Source organism: Balaenoptera musculus, chromosome 6, assembly GCF_009873245.2.
Source record: "Balaenoptera musculus isolate JJ_BM4_2016_0621 chromosome 6, mBalMus1.pri.v3, whole genome shotgun sequence".
Classification (NCBI taxonomy): Eukaryota; Metazoa; Chordata; class Mammalia; order Artiodactyla; family Balaenopteridae; genus Balaenoptera; species Balaenoptera musculus.
In genome coordinates, this window is record NC_045790.1 from 44,658,853 (window position 1) to 44,686,385 (window position 27,533).

Here is a 27,533-nt window from a genome sequence, read left to right on the forward strand (position 1 = left end):
ATCCTAACAAAACGACAGGCAGACTGATACATAATTCATAGAAGCTAACAAATTACAGTGCATTTGCAAAAATGACCTGTTCTTTCCTACTTATTTTCTGCATGGTACATTAATGTCAAAAATAACATAGTGGTAAATATAGACAGCGTAGTACAACAAACAATATTGGAATAATGTACTGATATAACCCATGCCAGAAATGCTAGCAGAGCCATTAGAGGGCTCACACAGTTTGAAAATGAAGTTCAAAGGTCAACCAAGCTTTTATTTCAGCAAATATTATTTTATGCTTTATATTCTTTTTACAGCGAGGATTCAATTCTTTATTACTAGAAAGACCAATCAGATATTACAAATTCTATTCTTAAATCCTAGCAAATGGATGTTGTTTAGGCTTTCAAGAATCACATGAACACATTAAGTATACAGACTTATACCACTAAGCTATGCTTCCATAAGAACTGCAAATTACTGTAACCCCAAGTATAACATTCAAAATGGCAGATTTCCAGATCTGACCCTGGAAGAGACTGTGTTAGCTGACAGGGAAAGGACTGCAGGTGAAAAGAAAAGCTTTCTTTTTTCAAGGTTAAAGGGAACAGTTTCACCTTCATCATTGCTTTTCAGTTCTGGGATGAGAACCCACTAACGGCCTAGATAGATTATGGATACCTCAGACAAAATTACAGGCTCTGAGACACTGAGGAAGAAAACCAAAATAAACACAAATAAAAACAATCAGATAATAAAAAAATTAAATTATAAGATATTTGGGGGCCTTGGAAGCATATATTAATAAAGCTTATAATAAAGAGAAAGCAGGCAAATTTTTTAAATATTATTATTCACATAATATTAGCCTGCATAACATGTGGTTGGAGAAATGCCAACTGATATTTTAAGCTGTAAACTAGGATTCTTCCATATGTATGGCACTTGCACGTATGGATATTCATTTTACTGTTATTCTTCTCCATTAGTGGTGCTTATCTCGTGAATGTGCTTCTTTTTATTTAACATAATATTCCCCAGACAGATCAGAACTAAGAGCTTCTTGGCATTAAGAAGACAGAATGGTCACAGATTACATCAGAATTCAAATACTAAAGACAGCAGACACCATATATGTGTGCATTAAATGCATGGTAATTGTTAGATGTATTATTAAGAATGCTTTAAAATAACAAAGACACAGATTCCAAAATTCAAAACTCTAAGCTTTGTTTGTCCATATCCATGTTCATAAACATGCATTGCCTGGGAGTATATGAATATCTTTTGAGGCAAAATCATACAAATAGAATCAATCAATATTAATTGGTGTTTTTGATAGTCAAGAGAAAGTGCTATGTGACGTGAGTAAATAATGACATAAGGGCTTCCCTGGTGGCGCAGTGGTTGAGAATCTGCCTGCCAATGCAGGGGACACGGGTTCGAGCCCTGGTCTGGGAAGATCCCACATGCTGCGGAGCAACTGGGCCCGTGGGCCACAGCTGCTGAGCCTGAGCGTCTGGAGCCTCTCCTCCGCAACAATAGAGGCCGCGATAGTGCGAGGCCCGCGCACCGCGATGAGGAGTGGCCCCCACTCGCCGCAACTGGAGAAAGCCCTCACACAGAAACGAAGACCCAACACAGCCAAAAATAAAAATAATAAATAAATAATAAATAAAAAAATTAAAAAAAAAATAATGACATAAATTTTCTTCCCTCCTCATGAGGGTATCTACCAGTCCTTCGGGCCGAGATAGCATATGTGTTAAAAATAGGGTCTAGTGAAACCAGGACCAGCAACCAGAAATCCGACTGCTAGATCCTCTAAGGAAAAAAGAATGTTGCTTTGGAAGTTAGCTAGTGTTAATCTGCGGAATGTTTAGTTTAGCAGAGCAATTAGAGGACTCATACAGTTTGAAAATGTTGGGGAGGGTTCTTTGGGTGAGATAGTGTATTAGTTTCATACCTTGCTGTAAAAAATTACCACATATTTAGCAGCTTACAAACAATATACATTAATTTTCTTACAGTTCTGAAGATGAGAAGTCCAAAATGCATTCATTGTATAGGCTAAAAATTGGTGTTGGCAGGGCTAGTTCCTTCTCAAGGCTCTAGGGGAGAATCCACTTCATTGTCTTTTCCAGTTTCTAAAGGCTGTCTGCCTTTCTTATCCCATGGTCCCTTCCTCCAACTTCAAGGCTCATCCACAACAATCTCTGCTCTGGCATCACAACTCCACTCTGACTTTGATCCTCTTGCCTCCCTTTTGTCAGAACCTTTGTGATTATATTGGTTTTACTTGGATAATGTAGGATAATCTTTCTATCCCAAGATCCTTAACTTAATTCCACCTGCAAAGTTCCTTTTGCCATGTGAGGTAATATATTTACAGGTTCCAGGGATTAGAATGTGGACATATTTAGGTGAACATTTCTCTGTCTACCAGAGATGAAAATGCATGCACAGTGGTATCAAATTAAGTGCCCAAGTCCTATACTATGACAATACTCAGAGGCTCTGGAAGTCATGCTTTTTGAGGGACTGTCATTTTAATAATAAATACTTTTCAGTAACTGATACATGTCTAACAAAGTGCTCTATGCCAGAGATAAGTTGTGTAGATCCACTTCCTGTTTTTAAAGAAACTTCAGTCTAGTGTGGGTTTCTAAAACCTTTTTGACCATGATCCACTGTAGAAAATACATTTTTCTTTACAATGCAGTTCACATTTACTTCATGTGTATATGGGTGTTGGTGAAACAATTTCATAAAACAATTCACAGCCTAGTAGGAATCTAGCATTTTCTCTACTATCCTTTTCATTTAAAGAAAAATGTATTGATCATCACCCTTTATTGTGCTTTTATTGACAAAAGATACAAGTAACTAAATGTATAAAGTATCTACTGATTTTATAGGTAAAACACATAGATACATGTATCAGAGTGTAATAAAATATTCAGATACGTTATTTAAGGTGAACCTTAAAATGTGAGCAAACGTTGGCACTCAGAGCCAATGGGTGGAGTAGTCCAAGCAAAGAAGGCAAAACCTAAAAGTATTACCCAAAGTGGCATAGTCAGGAAACTTCAGTCCTAAGAGTTCAAAATGGCTGAAAAATAGGGTATAATTGGAAGCTTGTAAAGAGATAAGGCAAACAAGTAAGTTAGAAAGATGAACTAATCATGGGTCTGTTTGAAGGCTTTCATTCATTCAGGCTGTACCAATTGTGAGGTCCAGTTAGATCTAGATTGGGAATAAATGATGAATGAAAAGACAATGAATTTGCTCTCAATGAATTTAAACTTCATCATATGGGCAGTGGTTATGTCACCAAAAATTTGTATATAGAAAAAAAAAACATAATGATTTTTGTGTTTTAAAGAAACCTATAATTGAGAATGGATTTAGTGTGTACAGGTGAAAACTTTTGTCTAGTGAGAAATAGAACTAAGGCTATATTAGTGGCATGGTATCTTAGAGGGGATAGATTTTTAAAATATTAATAAGATAGAATTTATAGGATTTAGAGATTGGATATGAAAGCTTTGGGAGAGGAGAAATGGATGATAATTTCTGTATTCTTAATTTTAGTGACTGGGTGTAAGGAATCACCGATCAATGAAGAAGGACACACACATTAAAAGCAATTTTAGGATAATGGATACTAAGTCAATAATAAAAAAAATCAAATGGATACATACAGGAAATGGAAGAATATATAGATCTGGGCTGCAGGAGAGCAGTTGGGGCTCAGATTGTGCACTGTTAAACTATAGGTGGCATTTTAACCAATGAAATTAGGATAAATCACCCAGGAAAAGTATGCAGAGAAAGGAGGGAAGAAAGGATAGATTCACAGATAGCAGCATTTAAAGGATGAGCAGAATGGGATATTTCACAGGTAATCTTGTAATGGGAGTGGAATGATAGTAAATAATATAGTTGTGTGATTAAAAAAAAGAAGAGTTTTGAGATTATATGGAGTGGTTGAAAGTGGATACAAGAGGTCATAGAAGATAAGAAGTGAAGAATGTCAACCCAACTTGGTTATCAGGATATCTCTGGTAGCATTAGTTGAAGTGAAGTCTCAGAATGGTGAAGGCGGTGGACAGATTTTAGTGGACTGAGGAATAAAGGAGTAAAGAGTGTGAAAATGGTCACTGCAGCCTACAGTTTTCCTAAGCCTGTTCTTGAAGGAAAGGTAAGAGGGAATTGCTTGAAGAGGGCACAGTATAGAAGGTTTTTGTTTTTAAGAGGGGGGCAACTTTGAAATATTTTTTGTTTTAGGAAGAAAAATGTGGGAGTCAGATTAGAAGTTTTTAATGAAGTGGATAAATAGGTACAATGAGAGCAAGAAGGACAGAATGTAAATTGTGGCCAAAATAACCCCTTGCCCTTCCTGTTATAGTGTATGCTATTTGTACAGTAAAAACAAAATATCTTAACTGACTCTTACATTTTAAAAACCTGAGTCCAGTTGATTGTTCACAGCAGAACTCGAGAGTTTTCCACTTTAATTTTTGGTTCTCTTCTCCTTCTCACTTGTAAAACCACCAAGGGCAATTAACATAAACAGGCCTGTGATACTCCTGACTTTGCAAGATAATTGACACAGCAGGAAATGCATTCTGGGGCAGACAGTTCCTAGAGGAGTGGGTGGAATCCTAATGGGAGACTGAGGAAGAGTAAGTAAGTTAATAATTCCAGTCTGTATATAGCTCTCACATCACTAAAGTCTCAAAGTTATTTTTAAAAGGCCAACAACCTGAAGAGACATTTTTCCCTTTACTTCAGTTTCTTCAGGGACCTGGGCTTTCATTTATTACTGTTGTTTTTGTCTGATAGTGGTGTTTATACAGACTTTCTAAAATAGTCTAAAAGCCAACCTAATTGCTAGCTTTGCATAACTCTCCAAGTTACTATTTAAGCAATAATGACCTTCAGACTGGATATTTTCTTGGTGTTAATGACCAATGGAAAGCTTTGGTGGTCTGAGGTAAAGCTAGGGGCCTTTAATAGAGAACTATCATTAACGGTCAGAAAATGCCTAACTGGTAGGTCATTAGTGTGATTATAAATCATAGCAGTGTAAATAAAAAGGCAAAAGTTACAAGCTGAACATCAAGTTGCCATGGATACTGTATTTTTCTAGATAGGGCAACCCAGAATACTAACCAAAGGAAGACAATTCTCAATTCTTATTATTCCATTTAGGGTTATAATTGCTGTTTGAATACAAATATTGGTCCGTAGACTCTGAAACAACTAACATTCCTACTGTATGAAGGTAAGAAGAACCTTTGGACTGAAGGGGACCTAGGGAGATAATTCATTCCAATTTCTACTATTACAATTATGACAAGCTGAACTACATTAACATCTTCTTATGTTTACAGGTATCCAAAGAAGGAAAGTATAGACATCTGAAGTAGGGGTGGATCCAGTTTTTGTGGAGTCTGAGGCTCACAGAATTTGAGTATTACTTTTAAAAGAAAAGAAATCCAAATTACTAATATAAAATAACCATTTTGCCAGTGCCCTGGACACAAGAAGAAATGTGACAGAGGCAAGCATTTTACTGATTGCCATTAAAAAGTCTTACTCTTGCAAAATATACAAAATCATATGACTACATAACATATTGCAAGGGTCCTCCCCAATGTAGAAGATGAAGGGCTTTTTCAATCTAAGGTGATCTCCTGTCAAGAATCCTAGAAGTTTAGACAGAGAAAGAAGCCAATAAATTATCCAATGCAACACCTGCACTGTAGATGAGGAAACTCAAAAACGTTCAAGTGAGGAGGCTTAAGCTAACCAAGTCCTCTAACTCATACTTTTCTGCCTCCAGGTACTTTAAGTCTTACTGGCTTTTATAGGAGGGAGACTAACTGGAACCTAGGTGACATTCTTTGGGAATTTCTGATGAACCAGTGAGGCAGATTAAAGGGAGCATATGTGCATGAAGCTTCTTGAGGAAATAAAACATCCTGGAAAAAAAAAGAGCTAATTGTTCATTTTAAAAACAGATTGTGTGGTGGAAACCACTAGCTGTTAAACTAAATTTCTTCTCCCCTTCTTTTACAGTAAATGAATTGTGGCTGGAACATCTCCTCCCAAGTAGACCAGCAGGTCTTAGCCCCCTCTTGCAGCCAGGTTTTGCTCTGATTGCTGAGGGTCAATGGTAAATAAAAATATAGAATTTCTCTTTTAATTTCAATGCATTGTGACATGCCAGTGTAACTACTTGGTTTGAAAGAGGAGAATCTGGATACTTCTTATAGTAAATATTTAAAGACTATCTATTTCTTGTTTAAAACTGCTAATAAATAGATATTTTCCTTGGCCATTTCAAAACATATTAGTAAATGATTAAAATCTTAGAGTATGTAAATAATAAAATGTTTCAGAGAAGATCAATTGTAAAGGCATGAGTGTCCAATAAAAGCCAACCTGTGACACTGCAAATAGTTTATTAAATCTTTCTTATTAATTTTTTGACAATCTTGGTTTTAATTTTTAGATTATCACATTGGTCCTGTTATAATTTATTAATAAAATGACTAAATGAGCCAGAAATATTTCCAAATAACATTGTCAAAATCATCTCTCTTTCCAGTCAGGTATAAAAGATACATGCATTTGTATGATCGTTTCACTATTAACCCCAGAATTATTTTATTTTATCATATAAATTGGTATTGGTGTATATATATTATATACATTATATATACTGACCACTCTCTCTCTCTATATATATATATAGAGAGAGAGAGAGAGAGAGAGGGAGATTGATTTTCACTTCTTGATCAAAATTCAATTTGTTTGAACAGCATTTCTTGATTAAATAAATTTTGATATTGACCTTGAGAGAAGAAAGTCGATAACTGCATAATATGCCTCCAACCATAGCAACCAAATATTCAGACTTCTGTCAGCTGCACATCATCAGACTAGCATGGATGCCCATGAGACTGGCAGTTTTGCAGGGCTTGTCTAAAGGGAAAAGGGTTATACAGACTTATGAAAACTCTCAGGAGAAAATGAGAATTAAAAAGGTAAGAACCGATTCTTAGATGCCTGAGTAGATCTCCTAATGACTAAAGAAAGCACTGTGATTTCCAAAAGGAGGATTTCCACAAATGTCAAGTTTCTACGCCCTCCTCTTCTGCAGTCTGCTTCCTGTAGTTTTGAAACTAGAGCATTTCTGAATGTGACTTTTTCTGAAATCAGACTTTTGGAGAAATTATTACCATGTGCCTTCTCAGTTTTACATTCCAATCTAATTTATTACCTATTCCACTAACTCTTTTCAGAGAGGAGGTAACAACCACTGAACTCGGATCAAAAAGAATATTTTTCACCCACAAGTTCATCAGAATTAAAAGTCAAGACTTGTACAAAATAGTTCCTTTGAACATGATGTTCTTTACTTATTCGGGATTAGCGTAAAAACTAGAACTGTCTCCTGGTGATATGAGGTAGTTACTTTTGATCGCTGTTGCTTAAATTGCAATGACATTTTCTGAAGTTCTAACTCCAAGGATGCTAACCTGCGACTGCTGGGTTCTGTCTGAGAAAGCACAATACAGGACATCAATAGAAGTAAACATACGGGGACCAGTTAATGCAGAGGGTAACACAGCCCCCTTGACACCCTAAGGATATGGGTTTAGAACCAGTTGAGCTCATGACTTCAAGAAGGCTAAGGTCAGTCCCTGTCTGTTTTCTCCCCATTGAAAACCATGCCATCATTCAGCATAACTGACAAGTTACTTCTGCAAGGGGACTGTGCAATAAAATAGAATTTTCTCTGCATTTTTAAAAAAACAATATCAAAACACCCAAGCAATTCTGATAGTTTTGGGTGCTGACTGTATTATAAAGTCTCTGAATTATATTTCAAGCTTGACTTGGCTTCTTACACTTTTCTACAGCACTCAAAACAATTAAAAATATTTGGCATGTCTCTGGTATTGCATCTGGTGATTTGTGAACACTCTCAGACACTTGAACACTGTCTTTTGGGACCCTAAAACATGACGATGATACCAAATTTTCTTTTGGTTTGTGGGAACATTTACTGGAACTTGATAAGAGATATGTGTATAATATTTGTATGGCACTAAAAGAAAACTGAGATATTGAAAATAATAATATATCTCCAAAACAGTAGATCATAATATAAAATATATATTCAGACTGGAAAAATCTAGATGCTTAATTTTGGAATACAATGCTCAACCAAGCCAGCTTTCCATAGCGGTATTTGTGAAAATTATATTTTTTTCTAAATATAATCTCTACATTAGTCTTTTGGGGGAGGGTACCCTATACCTGTGTACATAAGATTCAGTGCTTAAATAATATGTTTTGGGTGGATTTTCTTTAATGACAATATTTTATTGATAATATTTCATCATTTGACTCATATCCTTATGAAAATTTTTATCATTACTTTCACTAATACTTTCTTTAAAAGCCTCCCCCTACCACCTACCATTTATTTCTTCATGTTCATTTCAACTTGTCCTTATGCTCAAATAGTAAAATACATAGTATGCTCTTAATAAATAACAGCCATAAACAGGGCTTCTTGTGGTTTTAGAAACATGACATCTTATCTCAAGGGCTTCTTTTATTCTGTTTTCATTTCATTTTCATAGAATGGCTTCCTATCTCTTCATATCTCAAAATCCTTAGCAAAATACATTTTCAAGTACAAATGTATTTGTATTACTGTCTTCCTCCCTCATTTCTTATGCAACTTGAAAAAAAAGTAAGGATAAGTATGTCACCTTTTATATAATATATTCCCACATTCTGCCATAATTTATGATATTTAATAGACATTCACTAAATGTTTATGGAAAAAATAACGAGATAGATTAATGAATCGGCATGGGAAGTTTATAAGAAGACAACTCATGAGTATATTTTGATCTCTGTGTAAAATACTGGGCAGGAATGAAATATTTCTTAACATTTTTTCCCCCAAATTCTATCTAAGGGGATATTTGAGGCCATGAAGTAAATTTACTGGGTAGAGTTGCATGTAGAGATATAAAAAGTCATTAAAGTTTTTGTAAATGGAAATGGATCCTATACATCAAAAAAATTCAAGTACTATTTGATGGGATTATCACTTACACAAGATACTGGTAGCTGACATGAGCCTGTAGTTTATTTTCCAAGGACAAGGTGCTAATTAATATTTTTTAGTGATGATGAAATGCAAATATTTGAACAGAAATATTTTCTTGGTATTTTCATATAGACATTGATCAAGTACTTTGGAGAAAATTTTTCTCTTCAATATGAAAAATTCAATGCTTTTGTAGCCAATGTAATCTGGTATATCATTGTGGAAAGCTAAATAATGTCCCCCACCAAAACCCACATCCTAATGCCTGAAATCTGTGAATATGTTACCTTATATGGCAAAAGGGACTTTGTGGATGTGATTAAAAATCTTGAGATGGGAAGATTATACTGGATTATCCAGGTGGGCTCAATGTAATCATAGAGGGCCCTACAAGAGGTAGGCAGGAGATCAGAGAGACAGAAGGTAACATGACATAGAAGCAGAGAGAGATTTGAAAATGCTATGCTGCTAGCTTTGAAGATGAAGAAGGCGCCATGAGCCAAGGAAGCTGGTGATCTCTAGAAGCTAGAAAAGGCGAGGAACCTAGGCAAGCTGACACCTTGATTTTAATCCAGTGAAACTGATTTAAGATGTTTGACCTCAGAAATGGTAAGATAATAAATGTGCACTGTTTTAATCCACTTAGCTTGTGGTAATTTGAGAAACAGTGGCAATAGAGAACTAATTAATACAATCATCATGAGAATTTTAACATACTCTTGGTAAGCATTTTACATTGAATATGTTCCTGTATATGTTTGTATATCATTCTTTCATTTTCTAGCAGTAAACTTTGTTCAGTGTTACATACAATTTTATGAATAGGCTAGAAGCATTTATTCATCCATTCCACAGGTGAAGTATACCTGGGTTGTTGTCAGGGTTCAGTTATTCCAGCAATAGTTCTGTGAATCATCTTATATGTTGATCAAGATGCACATGTGCAAGGCTGTCCATCTTTGCCAGAACTATACTGTCATAATTTCTCTGAAGTTTAAAAAAAAAAAAAAAAAATATATATATATATATAGAGAGAGAGAGAGAGAGAGAGGTATGAGGAATTGGCTCTCGAGATTATGGAGGCTGAGAAACCCCATATTCCACCATCTGCAAACTGGAGATTTCCGGAAAGCCAGTAGTGTAATTTAGTCCAGAAAACCAAGGAAGTCAATGTCTGCATTGGTATAAATCCTAGTCCAAGAGCAGAAGATGAGATGAACTGTCTCAGCTCAAGCAGTAAAGCAAGCAAAAAAGCGATGAATTTCTCCGCCTTTGGTTCTGTTCGGGCCCTCAAGGGATTAGATGATGCCTACCCACATTGGGGAGAGCAATCTATTTTGGTGAGTCCACTAATTGGAATGCTAATCTCATCTGAAAACACTCTTACAGATACACCCAGAAATAAGGTTTAACCTGGGCACCCCATGGCCACTCAAGCTGACACATAAAATTAACTATCACTAAGTGTTTCAATGCATCTATATTGAAATGGAATGAAATGACGCCTTTATAACATTGACTATTTGGATCCTCTTTACTGTACCTAATAAGCTTTTATAATTTTCCATACAGAACTTGTATATCTTTTGTTAGATTTATTCTTAGGTCTTTTTATTTTTGACATAAACAGTATACATATTTTTTCTAACTTTGCTCCTAGCATATAGAAATATACTTGAGTTTGAAACCAGCAAACTAGATAAACTTTCTTATAAATGCTAATAATTTATTAGCAGTTTATTTAGGAGTTTCTATATATACAAGAATATAATCTGTCTTTTTCCCTCTTATTTCTTATTCTTGCCTTAATAAGGTGGCTAAGAATGGACACGGTGAAAACAAGAAACTTTATCTTGTTCCCGATCTCAAAGGGAAAGCTTGGAACACTTCAACTTACATATGATGGTACTGAAATAGCTTTTGTTTTATTGTGGAATAATTTGAACGTAGAACAAACAGGTTTTTATGACAGATCTGATATGGCAGTGGGTAAAAAAATCTAATAAAACATGACTCTTTAGCTTGGTGTAATGTAGTTACTAGCCTAGGAAGACTGGAGGAAGGTATAAAGTCAAGAGCTCAGTTTAGGGCAAGCTAAGTTTAAGACGTATATTAGGGGCTTCCCTGTTGGCACAGTGGTTGAGAGTCTGCCTGCCAATGCAGGAGACACGGGTTCGAGCCCTGGTCTGGGAAGATCCCACATGCCGCAGAGCAACTGGGCCCGTGAGCCACAATTACTGAGCCTGCGCGTCTGGAGCCTGTGCTCCGCAACAAGAGAGGCCGCGATGGTGAGAGGCCCGCACACCGCGATGAAGAGTGGCCCCCACTCACCGCAACTAGAGAAAGCCCTCGCACAGAAACGAAGACCCAACACAGCCATAAATTTAAAAAAAAAAAAAAAAGACATATATTAGAAAGGCAAGTGGACATGTAATCAGTTAAATATATAAGCCTTGGTTATAGAGGAAAAGAACAAGTAATAAAGAGAAAGAGGTGAATCATTAATTTTTTAAAGGCTATTAAAGCCATAAGATAGCTAGAAATACCAAGACATAAAGAGTAGATCAAGAAAAGATTTAAAGAAATTTGGCCTGAAGCACTCCACCATTAATAGTTTGAGGTGAGGAAGAGAAGCAAAAAAATCTGTAAGGAGTGGTTAGAGAGGTGGCAGGAAAACCAAAAGAATGAGCAAAGTATCCCTGAAACCAAAAGTAGAAAATACTACAGTAAGAAGGAAATTTGCTTAAACTCCAATCATTACTATACAAATAATGCTTCAATAAACATCCTTACATCTATATCATAGCTCATCCATAATAGCTTTTTTGGTAGACAAAAATCTTATAAATAGAATTTTGAGGAAAAAGCTACATTGATTTAAAACATTGATGGGTACTATTATACAACTGCTATCAAAAAAAAGGTATCATACAAATATACATTTCTATCCCTGGTATAAGAGAATACACATAGGGAAATACACACCTTGCCTCAGATGCTTTTCAATAAAAGAGAAACTTTGGGAGGTAATCAAAGACAGAGGCTGAAGTGGTTTGCCCATTTACTATCCCTGCTTAGGTTAGCTATCTCTGCTTTCAAATGAGCCAAAGAACTGCACCATTAAACAGTCAACTCCAAAATTCAACTTATGACCAGGCACATAGTTGGCTTTCAATGAGACTTTTAATAGTAAGCAAAAGAATCATTTTGGAAGCCAGCAGGGAGAGGGTTATTATGATTATCTAAGAGATCAGACATGGTCAAGAGAGCTTCAGATAAATCACATCCACTTCCAAAGCTATATGTTTCTACTCTTCAGACATCTAATTATCACTCTCACTATTTTTATTTTATCCACATATGACCTATACTCCTAGCAGTTTAATATGTTTAAAGTCAATTCAGTTTCTCTTTTGCTTATATCTGTGTTAGAAGGAAAATGTATATCACTATTGTGAATAGAGAGAAAGTATCACTTGCCATTAAAGGTAACTGCAAGAATAAATATAATCAATACAAGCAGTGTTATTAAGTTTCAGGTTGATGGTATTGCCGGCCAAAGGCTTTGAACCTATGGCCCATAAAAAGGAAATTACCAGAGGTATATTTGTTTCTACATGGTATACTTATAAAATTGTAAAGGCGTGGACTGAAAAGTTAAAGTCTGAGTTTTAACTCACCATAGATTGCACGATTTATTCAGAGCAGTATCCTAGTCCACTAACCAAAGAAAAATAAGTCTCAACTCTTATTTTTCCATTAGAATTGTAATTGCTGCTGGATATGAATGTTAGTCCACAGAACTTGAAGCAAGCTTATCTGTCTATCTCATGAAACTATAATAACAAAAGTTTTGGTCTAAAATGAGCCCTGGGAGTCAGATATTTTAAACCTCTTCCTATTTTTCTAGGAAAGGTTATACTTACACCATGTTATTGTCAAATGCCTCCAGAGAAGGACTTTAAAAATTCATTTTTATATAAATAATTTCAGAATAATTTTATAGCTGAGAAGGGAGTCCAGAAATCATCCAGTGCTTCACTTTTCAGGTGAAGAAAGCAAATCTGTAGATATGCTGGTGGATGCCCGAGAGTGGAAGAGGGACACACAGTGTGCTCAGACTGCAAGTCTATTCAGAGCTAGCATTTCCTGGACATAGAACTCTACCTTAAACATCCTTTTTGTGTATTTTTTCATTTATCTCAAAGTCTGAAAAAAATCTACTTTGATTTAATTGCTTTAAAAGGGAATAGGCAGATGATTATATACTTGTATTAATTATGGAGATATTCACCCTAGTAAGGAAATTTAAAAGATAAGGACTATAGCCATGGGAGAACACAGAGAACAGATGGAGTGACATAGAGCCTAAGAAGAACTTCATGAAGATGCAGATGCTTTCCATTATGATTTTACACACCGAGATGTTTCCTGTCACACCAAATATACTGGCTTATTTCTTCACAAACAGATTTTGTGTGTGTGTTTGTATGTGTTAACAGCACAGACAGGCTATGAAGAAAAAGACAACATTCTTTATAATATGAATTATTCATTATTTTATATAATAAATATGTATAGAGTGCTTATTATGTTCTAAGCATTCTTTTTAAGTGCTGGGTAGACTGCATTCCATTGATCAAATCAGAAAGATCAATAGTAAGTCAAGGTTGTCTATTAATTTCACCTTTGGTGAGTCAAGAAAGAATTGTAAAAACCACTATAATAATTTATAAAGTCAGTAAATGAACTGGTGCAGGCTTGGTTTGCCAATGATGCTTAGAGGACAAGGAACTCAACGGGCACAGTAGAGTATGAAAGAACTTTGGTTAAAGTCTCGTAACAGTCATATCTCACATACTACATTTTTTTGTTTGTTTTACCTTAACCTTATGCCAGTTGAGAAACAGCTTTTACTGGGATGGAGTTGCATCAGCTGTTATGACTTCTGCCTCTAGCAGGTCCCATAAATCTTTCAAATTTCACACCTAGTAAATGCAGCTAAAACCAAGTAAACAAAACAATGCCCATGAGAATTGTTTGTTTTGTAACTTGAAGCATAAAATGTCTCTTTTGAAGCCTGACCTATTTTTACAAGGGTAAGAATATGTAGCCTTCACCTTTAATATTGCAAACAAATCTCCACATTCCCCTGCTGGAGAGAATCAGCATTTTAACATTGATGAAGCTTTGTGCTGAGATGCAATCTCCATCTGATAACTGCTCTGTCTGATACCAGTTGTCTTTTATTTATAGTTGCACTATCTAATCTAAGTAGTTTTGCTTCAGAACACAAATGTAATAAAAATAAAACAATCCCCAATTTTTTTCTTATATCTCTATTGCTTTTCAGTTTTCAATTAAAAGTTTATTTGTAGACAATTCTTAAAGTTTTTAGTAAACTCATTCCTGAGGAAAATAGCACAGAACCTCTCAATTGAAGTTATAAGTAGTATAGAAAACAGACATGATACAAAATATAATTCAAATTACTAAAAACATTATGAATTGACAACTTCTATATACATTAGAGTCACACATGAACACCCAATTATTGTGTGTGTGTGTGTATGTGTGTTTTCATTGCAAACTGCCTAATGTCAGAAACCAAAAGAAAGCTAAGAAACACTAATTCCACACTCTGGTTGAGGTTTATTCTATCAGTGAAAAGAATCTGTTATTATTCTTATTTATTTATTTATTTTTGGTGGCACTCAATCAGTTAATGGTTGCTTCAGGGAGGATACTGTGATTTCTGTCTTCATGTATATACAATGTATTAATATATCAACTGCATGAGCATAGAAAAATATTAATGATGGTTTTCACTGCGTGCTACATTATGAAGGCTTTTTCTTTACATTGTTTATTTGCCAATTTTAAACAATGGAAAAGTTTGACTTATAATCCATATTAAAATATTATATTTTACATTTTTATTGTCTCTTATGATGGAGCATAATTTAACTCATAAAAATGAGCAATTTGTTTCAAAAAAGGAAAGACTAAAGATCCAATGTAACAAGCATTTATAGATTGCCTCAATACTGCTCAAATATGGGAGACTTTGTAAAGTGGGAGAATCATAATCCCGGCTGATGTTTCATTATTTATTCAAGTCCAAGGGTAGCCCATATTACATTGTCATTGCACATGGGTTTGAAGCTTTGCATTTTTAAAATAATTTTGATCACTCTTTCCTTCCAGAAAACACATTTTCTTCCCTTGACATTTCTGTTACCTTATGTTTTCCATTTTTCACAATTGTGCTTCAGTTCTGTTCATTAAGTGTGGGAGTTTCTTTGTTACTTTTTATTTTTTAACATATTTATTGGAGTATAATTGCTTTACAATGGTGTGTTGGTTTCTGCTGCATAACAAACTGAATCAGCTATACATATACATATATCCCCATATCCCCTCCCTCTTGTGTCTCCCTCCCACCCTCCCTATCCCACCCCTCTAGGTGGACACAAAGCACAGAGCTGATCTCCCTGTGCTATGCGGCTGCTTCCCAGTAGCTATCTATTTGGTAGTATATTTAAGTACATCCACTTTCTCACTTCATCTCAGCTTACCCTTCCCCCACCCTGTGTCCTCAAGTCCATTCTCTACGTCTGCATCTTTATTCCTGTCTTGCCCCTAGGTTCTTCAGAACCATTTTTTTTTTTAGATGGCATATATATGTGTTAGCATATGGTATTTGTTTTTCTCTTTCTGACTTACTTCACTCTGTATGACAGACTCTAGGTCCATCCACCTCACTACAAATAACTCAATTTCGTTTCTTTTTATGGCTGAGTAATATTCCATTGCACATATGTGTGACATCTTCTTTATCCATTCATCTGTCGATGGACACTTAGGTTGCTTCCATGTCCTGGCTATTGTAAATAGAGCTGCAATGAACATTGTGGTACATGACTCTTTTTGAATTATGGTTTTCTCAGGGTATATGCCCAGTAGTGGGATTGCTGGTTCATAAGGTAGTTCTATTTTCAGTTTTTTGAGGAACCTCCATACTGTTCTCCATAGTGGCTGTATCAATCTACATTCCCACCAACAGTGCAAGAGGGTTCCCTTTTCTCCACACCCTCTCCAGCATTTATTGTTTGTAGATTTTGTGATGATAGCCATTCTGACTGGTGTGAGGTGATACCTCATTATAGTTTTGATTTGCATTTCTCTAATGATTAGTGATGTTGAGCATTCTTTCATGTGTTTGTGGGCAATCTGTACATCTTATTTGGAGAAATGTCTATTTAGGTCTTCTGCACATTTTTGGATTGGGTTGTTTGTTTTTTTGATATTGAGCTGTATGAGCTGCTTGTAAATTATGGAGATTAATCCTTTGTCAGTTGATTCATTTGCAAATATTTTCTCCCATTCTGAGGGTTGTCTTTTGGTCTTGTTTATGGTTTCCTTTGCTGTGCAAAAGCTTTTAAGTTTCATTAGGTCCCATTTGTTTATTTTTGTTTTTATTTCCATTTCTCTAGGAGGTGGGTCAAAAAGGATCTTGCTGTGATTTTTCATAGAGTGTTCTGCCTATGTTTTCCTCTAAGAGTTTGATAGTGTCTAGCCTTACATTTAGGTCTTTAATCCATTTTGAGTTATTTTTGTGTATGGTGCTAGGGAGTGTTCTAATTTCCTTCTTTTACATGTAGCTGTCCAGTTTTCCCAGCACCACTTATTGAAGAGGCTGTCTTTTCTCCATCGTATATTCTTGCCTCCTTTATCAAAAATAAGGTGACCATATGTGCATGGGTTTATCTCTGGGCTTTCTTATCCTGTTCCATTGATCTATATTTCTGTTTTTGTGCCAGTACCATACTCTCTTGATTACTGTAGCTTTGTAGTATAGTCACAGTCCATGAGCCTGATTCCTCCAGCTCCATTTTTCTTTCTCAGGATTGCTTTGTCTATTCGGGGTCTTTTGTGTTTCCATACAAATTGTGAAATTTTTTGTTCTAGTTCTATGAAAATGGCCACTGGAAGTTTGATAGGGATTGCACTGAATCTGTAGTTTGTTTTGGGCAGTATAGTCATTTTCACAATGTTGATTCTTAGAAATGAAGGAAACAATAGCAAAGATCAGTAAAACTAAAAGCTGGTTCTTTGAGAAGATAAACAAAATTGATAACCCATTAGCCAGACTCAACAAGAAAAAAAGGGAGAAGACTCAAATCAACAGAATTAGAGATGAAAAAGGAGAGGTAACAACTGACACTGCAGAAATACAAAGGATCATTAGAGATTACTACAAGCAACTGTATGCCAATAAAATGGACAACCTAGAAGAAATGGACAAATTCTTAAAAAAGCACAACCTTCCAAGACTGAACCAGGAAGAAACAGAAAGTATAAACAGACCAATCACAAACACTGAAATTGAGACTGTGATTAAAAATCTTCCAACAAACAAAAGCCCAGGACCAGATGGCTTCACAGGTGAATTCTATCAAACATTTAGAGAAGAGCTAACACCTATCCTTCTCAAACTCTTCCAAAATATAGCAGAGGGAGGAACACTCCCAAACTCATTCTACGAGGCCACCATCACCCTGATACCAAAACCAGACAAAGATGTCACAAAGAAAGAAAACTACAGGCCAATATCACTGATGAACATAGATGCAAAAATCCTCAACAAAATACTAGCAAACAGAATCCAACAGCACATTAAAAGGATCATACACCATGATCAAGTGGGGTTTATCCCAGGAATGCAAGGATTCTTCAATATACGCAAATCAATCAATGTGATACACCATATTAACAAAGTGAAGGATAAACCCATATGATCATCTCGATAGATGCAGAAAAAGCTTTCAACAAAATGCAACACCCATTTATGATAAAAACCCTCCAGAAAGTAGGCATAGAGGGAACTTACCTCAATATAATAAAGGCCATATATGACAAACCCACAGCCAACATCATTCTCAGTGGTGAAAAACTGAAACCATTTCCACTAAGATCAGGAACAAGACAAGGTTGCCCATTCTCACCATTATTATTCAACATAGTTTTCGAAGTTTTAGCCACAGCAATCAGAGAAGAAAAAGAAATAAAAGGAATCCAACTCGAAAAAAAGAAGTAAAGCTGTCACTGTTTGCAGATGATATACTATACATAGAGAATTCTAAAGATGCTACCAGAAAACTACTAGAGCTAATCAAGGAATTTGGTAAAGCAGCAGAATACAAAATTAATGCACAGAAATCTCTTGCATTCCTATACACTAATGATGAAAAATCTGAAAGAGAAATTAAGGAAACACTCCCATTTACTATTGCAACAAAAAGAATAAAATACCTAGGAATAAACCTACCTAAGGAGACAAAAGACCTGTATGCAGAAAACTATAAGACACTGAAGAAAGAAATTGAAGATGATACAAACAGACGGAGAGATATACCATGTTTTTTGTTACTTTTTAAAAAAATTTTATTGCTGTAGAGTTGATTTACCATGCTGTGTTAGTTTCAGGTGTACAGCAAAGTGAATCAGTTATACATATACATATGTCCACTCTTTTTTTAGATTCTTTTCCCATATAGGCCATTACAGAGTATTGAGTAGTGTTCCTTGTGCTATACAGTAGGTTCTTATTAGTTATCTATTTTATATATAGTTGTGTGTATATGTCAATCCCCATCTCCCAATTTTTCTCTCCCCTGCTTATCCCTTGGTAACCGTAAGCTGGTTTTTTACATATGTGACTCTACTTCCGTTTTGTTACTAAGTTCATTTGTACCCTTTCTTTAGATTCCACATATAAGAGATATCATATGCTATTTGTCTTTCTCTGTCTGACTTCCTTGACTCAGTATGACAATTTCTAGGTCCATCCATGTTGCTGCAAATGGCATTATTTTGTTCTTTTTTATGCCTGAGTAATATTGCATTGTATATATATACCACATATTCTTTATCCATTCCTCTGTTGATGGACATTTAGGTTGCTTTCATGTCTTGGCTATTGTAAATAGTGTTGCAATGAATATTGGAGAGCATGTATCCTCTTGAATTATGGTTTTCTCTGCATATATGCCCATGGGTAGGATTGCTGGAACATATGGTAGCTCTATTTTTAGCTTTTTTAAGGAACCTCCATACTGTCCTCCATAGTGGCTGTACCAATTTACATTCCCACTAACAGTGTAGGAGGGTGCCCTTTTTTCCACACCCTCTCTAGCATTTATTGTTTGTAGATTTTTTGATGATGGCCATTCTGAACGGTGTGAGGTGATACCTCATTGTAGTTTTGATTTGCATTTCTCCATACTGATGTTGAGCATCTTTTCATGTGCCTCTTGGCCATCTGTATGTCTCCTTTTGAGAGATGTCTATTTAGATCTTCCACCCATTCCATTTTTTGATTGGGTTGTTTGTTTTTTTGATATTGAGCTGTGTGAGCTGTTTGTATATTTTGGAGATTAATCCCGTGTCGGTCCCTTTGTTTGCAAATATTTTCTCCCATTCAGAGGGTTGTCTTTTGTTTGTTTGTTTATGTTTTCCTTTGCTATGCAAAAGCTTCTAAGTTTAATTAGATACCATTTGTTTATTTTTGTTTTTATTTTCATTACTCTAGGAGGTAGATCAAAAAAGATCTTGCTGCGATTTATGTCAGTGTGTTCTGCCTATGTTTTCCTCTAAGAGTGTTATAATATCCAGTCTCACATTTAGGTCTTTAATCCATTTTGAGTTTATTTTTGTGTAAAGTGCTAGAGAATGTTCTAATTTCATTCTTTTACATGTAGCTGTCCAGTTTCCCCAGCACCATTTATTGAAGACGCTGTCTTTCCTCCATTGTATACTCTTGCCGCCTTTGCTGTAGATTAATTGGCCATAGGTGAGTGGGTTTATTTCTGTACTTTCTATCCTGTTCCATTTATCTATATTTCTGTTTTTGTGCCAGTACCATACTGTTTTGATGACTGTAGCTTTGTAGTATAGTCTGAAGTCAGGGAGCCTGATTCCTCCAGCTCCGTTTTTCTTTCTCAAAATTGCTTTGGCTATTTGGAGTCTTTTGTGTTTCCATACAAATTGTACAATATTTTGTTCTACTTCTGTGAAAAATGCCATTGGTAATTTGATAGGAACTGCATTGAATCTGTAGATTGCTTTGGGTAGTATAATCATTTTCACAATGTTGATTCTTCCAATCCAAACACATGGTATATCTTTCCATCTGTTTGTATCGTCTTTGATTTCTTTCATCAGTGTCTTATAGTTTTCTGCTTACAGGTCTTTTGCCTCCTTAGGTAGGTTTATTCCTAGGTATTTTATTCTTTTTGATGTGATGCTAAATGGGATTGTTTCTTTAATTTCTCTTTCTGAACTTTCATTATTAGTGTATAGAAATGCAACAGATTTCTGTGTATTAATTTTGTATCCTGCAACTTTACCTAATTCATTGATTAGCTCTAGTAGTTTTCTGGTAACATCTTTAGGATTTTCTATGTATAGTATCATGTCATCTGCAAACAATGTGAGTTTTAGTTCTTCATTTTCAATTCGGATTCCTTTTATTTCTTTTTCTTCTTTGCTTGCCGTGGCTAGGACTTCCAAAACTATGTTGAATAAAAGTGGCCAGAGTGAATAAAAGACGACATACGGATGGCCAAGATGCACATGAAAAGATGCTCAACATTGCTAACTATTAGAGAAATTCAAGTCAAAACTACAAGGAGATATCACCTCACACCAGTCAGAATGATCATCATCGAAAAATGTGTAAACAATAAATGCTGGAGAGGGTGTGGAGAAAAGGGAACCCTCATAAACTGTTGATGGAAATGTAAATTGGTACAGCTATTATGAGAACAGTATGGAGGTTCCTTATAAAACTAAAAATAGAGCTACCATATGATAGAGCAATCCCACTCTTGGGCACATATCTGGAGAAAAACATGATTTGAAAGGATACTTGCACTGCACTGGTCATTGCATCACTGCTTACAATAGTCAAGACATGGAAGCAACCTAAATGTTCATCGACAGAGGAATGGATAAAGAAGATGTGGTACATATATACAATGGAATATTAATCAGCCATTAAAAAGAATGAAATAATGCCATTTGCAGCCATGTGGAGGGACCTGGAGATTATCATATTAAGTGAAGTAAGTCAGACAGAGAAGACAAATATCACATGATATCACTTATATGCAGAATCTAAAAAAAAATGATACAAATGAACTTATTTACAAAACAGAAACAGACTCACAGACTTAGAGAACGAAATTATGGTTATCAGGGGGGAAGTGGGGGGGGTAGATTGGGAGTTTGGCATTAACATGTACACACTGCTATATTTAAAATAAAATGACTTCCCATGACAAAAATAAAACATCAGTGACTCAATAAAAAAATAATAAAATCTGTATCTTCTTCTGCAACTCTGCTAAACCTCCATTCACCTAATTGCTCAATATATAGTCTCATTAATTATCCTTAGCTCCTTCCAAATTTTGCTCACTCAGCAACCCCCTGATACCTTTAATCCTACTTCCCAAAGAATCCCCAATCCATCCACTGTTTTCCATCCTCATTGCCATGCCCCAAGTCCCTAGTTCAGTAATTTATTTCCTAGACTGCACAAATAGACTCTAACTGATATCTTCATATCTATTCATCTACTTGTGATTACTTCCCAATCTTTACATACTGAGTCTCCACAACAGTGCTAAAACTATCTTTTAAAATTGCAAAATAATCTCATAATTTCCCTGATACAAACTAATCAAGGATTTCCCATTGCCTTGGAATAATTTCAGAATCTTTAACATAGATTATAATATTCTGTATGGTACCGATGCTACCTCCTTCCCCAGCCTCATGTCTAACGTCCTATAGGTTGGCTTCTCCACCTCTGCTCTACTGGGTTTTTCTTAGGTTCTTGAACATACCAGACTCTCTCAAGGTCCTAGGCTTTTATACCTGTAGGTCTTTTTTCTCCTGGATAAATACTTATCTATTTAAGTCTTACCTATCTATTTAGCTAGCTCAAACTCATTTGATAAAGTTCAATTCAAGTATTCATCTGCCTATTCAGGCAAAAATTGATGAGCATCTTTATGTATCATGCACAGTCATAGATGCTGGGAAAATAGTGCTGAGCAAAGGAAATATGGTGTCTTTTCTTACTCACAGGCCTAGGTTTTAACAGCCATATCCATGAAATGTTGTGAATATTTTTCCACAGCAACCACATGCTTAAAATAATTTCATTAATTATATTTTTATTATTTACTTAATACATGTCTTTTCTACTAAATGATGAGTTCTATGGACACAGAGATCAATTGTTTAGTATACATTCAAGGAATAGTTTTTAACTGACACTTACCAATATGCTAAAAGAAAATATCCAGATGATACCCAAACTCTTTGCCATTGTATATAAAGCCACTAAAGTCCTGACCATAAATTTTCACCTGTCTACTAAAACTCCCTGAATTCTAGCCATAAATTACATTTAGTTTCTTAAACCCACCTTGTGTTTATTTCCAACCTTTACACAAACCATATCCTTTATCTTGAATGCCCCTCTCAACTTATTTGCTTGAATTCCTACTTTTTTTTTTTCAGCCTCTACTTCATGGGTACATTCATAAAGCAATCCATAAATTGTGAATTTAAGTTGTTTAAGAAGCCATGAATATAGAGATAATTCTAAAGATTTGGCTGGAAGAGAAGAGACTAAGATGAAAGTAGTGATCTCTTGATATTTGCATCATATTCTAGTGCATGGTAGACAACTATGTGAAGAAGGGGAGAAGTTGCTTTGGGTAGATGAAGTAGATGTCAAAGATGGTAGTTGGAAGTGCCAAAGGAGAATGAAAAAAGGGTTCCTGGTTCCTGTCCTTGAAGAATCCACAGTATAGTGGGAGATAGAGAGTGGCTAATATGTAAAATTATGGTCATGTAAAAAATGATATATGTTGGAACTTCCCTGGTGGTCCAGTGGTAAAGAATCTGCCTCCAATGCAGGGGACGTGGGTTTGATCCCTGTCAGGGAACTAAGATCCCAAATGCCTCAGGGCAACTAAGCCCATGCACCACAACTAGAGAAGAGAAAAAAAAACCCACACACCACAACTAGGGAGAAGCCCACGCACCACAACAGAGCCCGTGCGCCACAACAAAAGACCCCACATGCCTCAATGAAGATCCTGCATGCTTCAACTAAGACCTGACACAGCCAAAAATAAATAAAATAAATTTTAAAAATGATATATGTTAAAGAAAATATAAGAAAAAAGACTAAAACATACATATTTCTGGGTTATTAAAGAAAGTTTCATAAAAATGACTCCATTAGATGAGTAAGATATATGTGAGAGTGATCAAATTTGAGGAATAGAGGTGAAGCAAAATAACCCAAAATTCCTAATAGTGACTGAGTTGAGTGAAGAACAAGGGAGGAGAGAAGGCCTGAAAGAAACACATTTGTAGAATAAATTTGCATTCACTCTCTATTCAGTTTTCTGGGGCCTAAAGCTTATATAATTATGAGGCCATCTTTCAGAGAAAGAATATAAAATTGCAATACAAAATTAGGTGTAAACCAAATATTCATTACAATGAGAAAAGAAATTACACCACTTACAAATAACATGAATGTTGCAAAATTTAGCAAATAACAGTATTTTTCAATAGTTTTTTTATTCATGGCATAATTTACATAAATTAAAATATGCAAATTGTAGTAGAGAGTTTGGTGAGTTTTGACAAATGTATATACTTAAGTAATCACCAATCCAGTCAGGATATAGAACATTTCTATTAGTTCTGAGTTTCCTTATGCCCCCTTCCAGTCAATTCCCACTCCCAAAGGCAATCGCTGTTCTAATTTCTACAATCATAGATTACTTTTACCTGATCTTGAACTTCACAAAAGAAATCACTGAGTATAAACTTTTTATGTATACGCATAATCTATTTTGCTCAAGATTAATCCATGTTGTTGCATGTATCAGTAGTTTGTTTTTAAAGCTGTGTTTATTCCATTGTAATAATGTGCCACAGATTTCTTACCTATTCTCCTATTAATATGAAACATTTGCATTATTTCCATTTTAAGGTGTTATGAGTTAAGATGCTATGAACATTTACAGACTTAACTACAAGCCTTTGTTGTAACACAAGTTTTCATTTAACATGAGTAAAAACTAATGGGCTTTCATTTAACATAATTGAAAATAATGGGTCATGGAGGCCAGTTTATGTTCAATTGTACAAAAATCTGTTAAACTGATTTTCAAAGTAGTCATGTTATTTACATTCCCAACAGAAATCCAGGAGTTCCAGTTTTTCTAAATCCTTTCTCTTCTTTTAAACATTGAGTACTACTTAATTTTGTTTGTAATTTACATTTCCATGATAGTTATTGATGCAGCCAATTTGTGCATAAAAAGATTATGCTCAACATCAGTAGTATCATAGAAATGCAGAACATTTTAATTTTGTTAAATCCAGTTGATAATTTTCTTTCATTGTTAGTGCTTTTTTGCACTGTTAAAGAAATCTTTCCCTACACTGAGATTGGTTATTCATTCTCCCATTGAGGGGATATTTAGATTGTTTCTATATTTGAGATATTATGAATAGAATTGCTGTGAACATTAGTACATGGTTGTAAAGACTTTCATACATTTGTACATTCATATACAAGTCTTTGAAATGACATAATTATTCATTTATCCTGGGTAAATTCCTAGGAAGCAAACTACACTTCACCAACTACTTTTTTCTGTGAAATATTTATTCATGTCCTTTTTAAAACTGGGTTGTTTATCATTAATTTCTATATATTCTTCCTGTAGTATGGAATCAAGTACTTTTTGAGATATATGTATTGAGAATATGTTCCCTAAGTCTATGGCTTGCTTTTTCATTTTCTTATCAGTGTTTTTGATGAGCAAAACATTTATTTTGGTGAAGATCAATTTATCTATTTTTTCTTTTATATTTGGTGACTTTTTGTCATATAAGAAATTTTGCCTATAACAAAATCAAGAAAATATTTTTCAATGTTTTCTCAAAAAGGTATACACATTTAGATTTTATGTTTATGACTATGATCCATCTCAGATATTTGTGTATGTTCTGAAGTAAGTGTCAAGATAAACATTTTTTCCCATATGAATATACAGTGGTTCAAGCAGAATTTGCTGAAAAAAATTTCCATTCTGATTGGAATATCATGGAGCATTTGACAACAATCAATTTTCTATATAGGTAAGAAGGCACTTATGGACTCTTTATTCTTATTGATCTATTTACCTATTAGACAATATAACATTGACTTAGTTATGGTAGGTAGTTTCTTTTTTAGTATACAACTTTAAATTTACTCAACAAAATATGCAATATTTGGAAAGATTTTTTAGGCAACTCTAGGAAAAAAATGTATATTGAAAAAAATACTACATTTATTAGAAAAATTAGAGCCAAGAAACTGATTAAAGTATATGAATATGTACATTCTGTTTATGATCTTTCTTAATGCTCAGAAAATTAATATAAAATTTTTGACCACTTGCTTTAATTTATACAGATACAGTATTATTATAAATTATTTTATTTTTTATTTTCTTATGGAAACATTTTCTATTGAGAAGTTGCCAAACTGTTATTCAGAGTGTCTATACCACTTTTATTCCCACCAGCAATATATGAGTGGCCCAGTTTCTCAATAACCCTACCAGCGTCTGCTATTTTCACTATTATTTTTAGCCATTATAAGTGTGTAATGATATCTTATTGTGGTCTTAATTTCCAAGTATATGTCATTTTTATTGAAATGGTATTCGTATCTTTTGCTTATTCTCTAATTGGTTTGTTTAGTTTTCTTACTACTGAGTTTTTAGAACTCTTTTTATTCTAATACTAGTGCTTTGCCAAATATGTGGTTTGCAAATATTTTCTCTCACTCTCTAGCTTGTATTTTCATCCCCTTTACAGAGTCTTTTTCAGAGCAAGCCTTTTAGTTTTGATGGGGTCAAATTTATAATTTCTCCCTTTTATCAATATTACTTTTGGTGTCAAGTTTAAGAACTTTGCCTAGTCCTAGATTATGAATATTTTTCCTATTTTTTCTAAAAGGTTTATAGCTTTACATTTTTATATTTTACATTTAAGTTCATGATCAATTTCGAGTTAAGGTCTAAGGTTTATATTGAGGTTCATTAAATTTTTTCTTGTCTACAAATTTTCTATTGCTCTATTTTGTTAAAATGGTTATCTTTCCCCCACTGAATTGCTTTTTCTCTGTTGTTAAAATCTGTTGGGAATATTTGAGTGGGCTCTCGGCTGCGTCCCACTAACACCTGTAGGAAAGGGGAAGTGAAGTGTATTAGTGATTAGCCACAGCTCACACTAACTCATTAAGTCTCATTCCTAACTTGTGGAGGTATACAGGCTCAGCTCACCTTGTACTCTGCTGACACACTACCCTGATGGGGGAATCAAAACACTACTTGCTTCTGCTGCAGACTGTACAAAAGATAACTCCCTGCATGCTCTGTCAAAACCACCCAACTGGGAAAATCAGAGTGACACTTCTTGCTTTCATAGAGGGGATAAAATATCTGCTTCCCATTCCCCCCACTGAAGTTATGTTTTTCCATTTATGTTTGGGTAGGATAGGGTAATTATTGCCCAAATGTTTTCTGTTCTGTTAGGCTACCCTTTTCCACTTCCATTGATTAGAAAGAAAAGTTTTTTCTTGGAGCTTTTTCTCTCTGTGCCTATTGGTGGTTATGCTTCCCTCCTGGGATAGAAGGAAGGCAATAAGGTAACCCAGAGAACTCACTGCCTTGTGGCTGGTCAACTCCTTTAGTCCCTAGGAAGTCCGCCTTCTTTTTTTCCACTGGTAAGAGTCTTACTTTCCTTATTTGTGCTTTTATGTCCAGGATTTTTTGTCGTAAGAGGGAGGACCTGGGAAGAATGGTGCTACTCCATCTTAGAACTAAAGTCCTCCAAATATTTGTTTGAATATTAGAAAACATTTATATTGTCAATATATAATATGGCAATATATATTCAATATTTGTTAAATGTAAAAATGCAATTTAACGTTAATATATGATTGTATTTCTTTTTACATAAAAACAGACATTTGAAAGGGATACTTTGGCTCAATCTTTTTTGTTAAACTATTATGTTTAGGAATTAGTTCAGAAAGCTTTGTAATTTTATCATTTCTATATTAAATATATTTCACATGTGATAAGTTTTACCTTTTCTTATGATTCCAAATATTGAGTCTATGAGGGCATTGATTGCACATGTACTTCTCTTTTTTTATGATTCAAAAGTCATTTTTTAATTTATTTTATTAAATTAATTTATTTTTTATACAGCAGGTTCTTATTAGTTATCTATT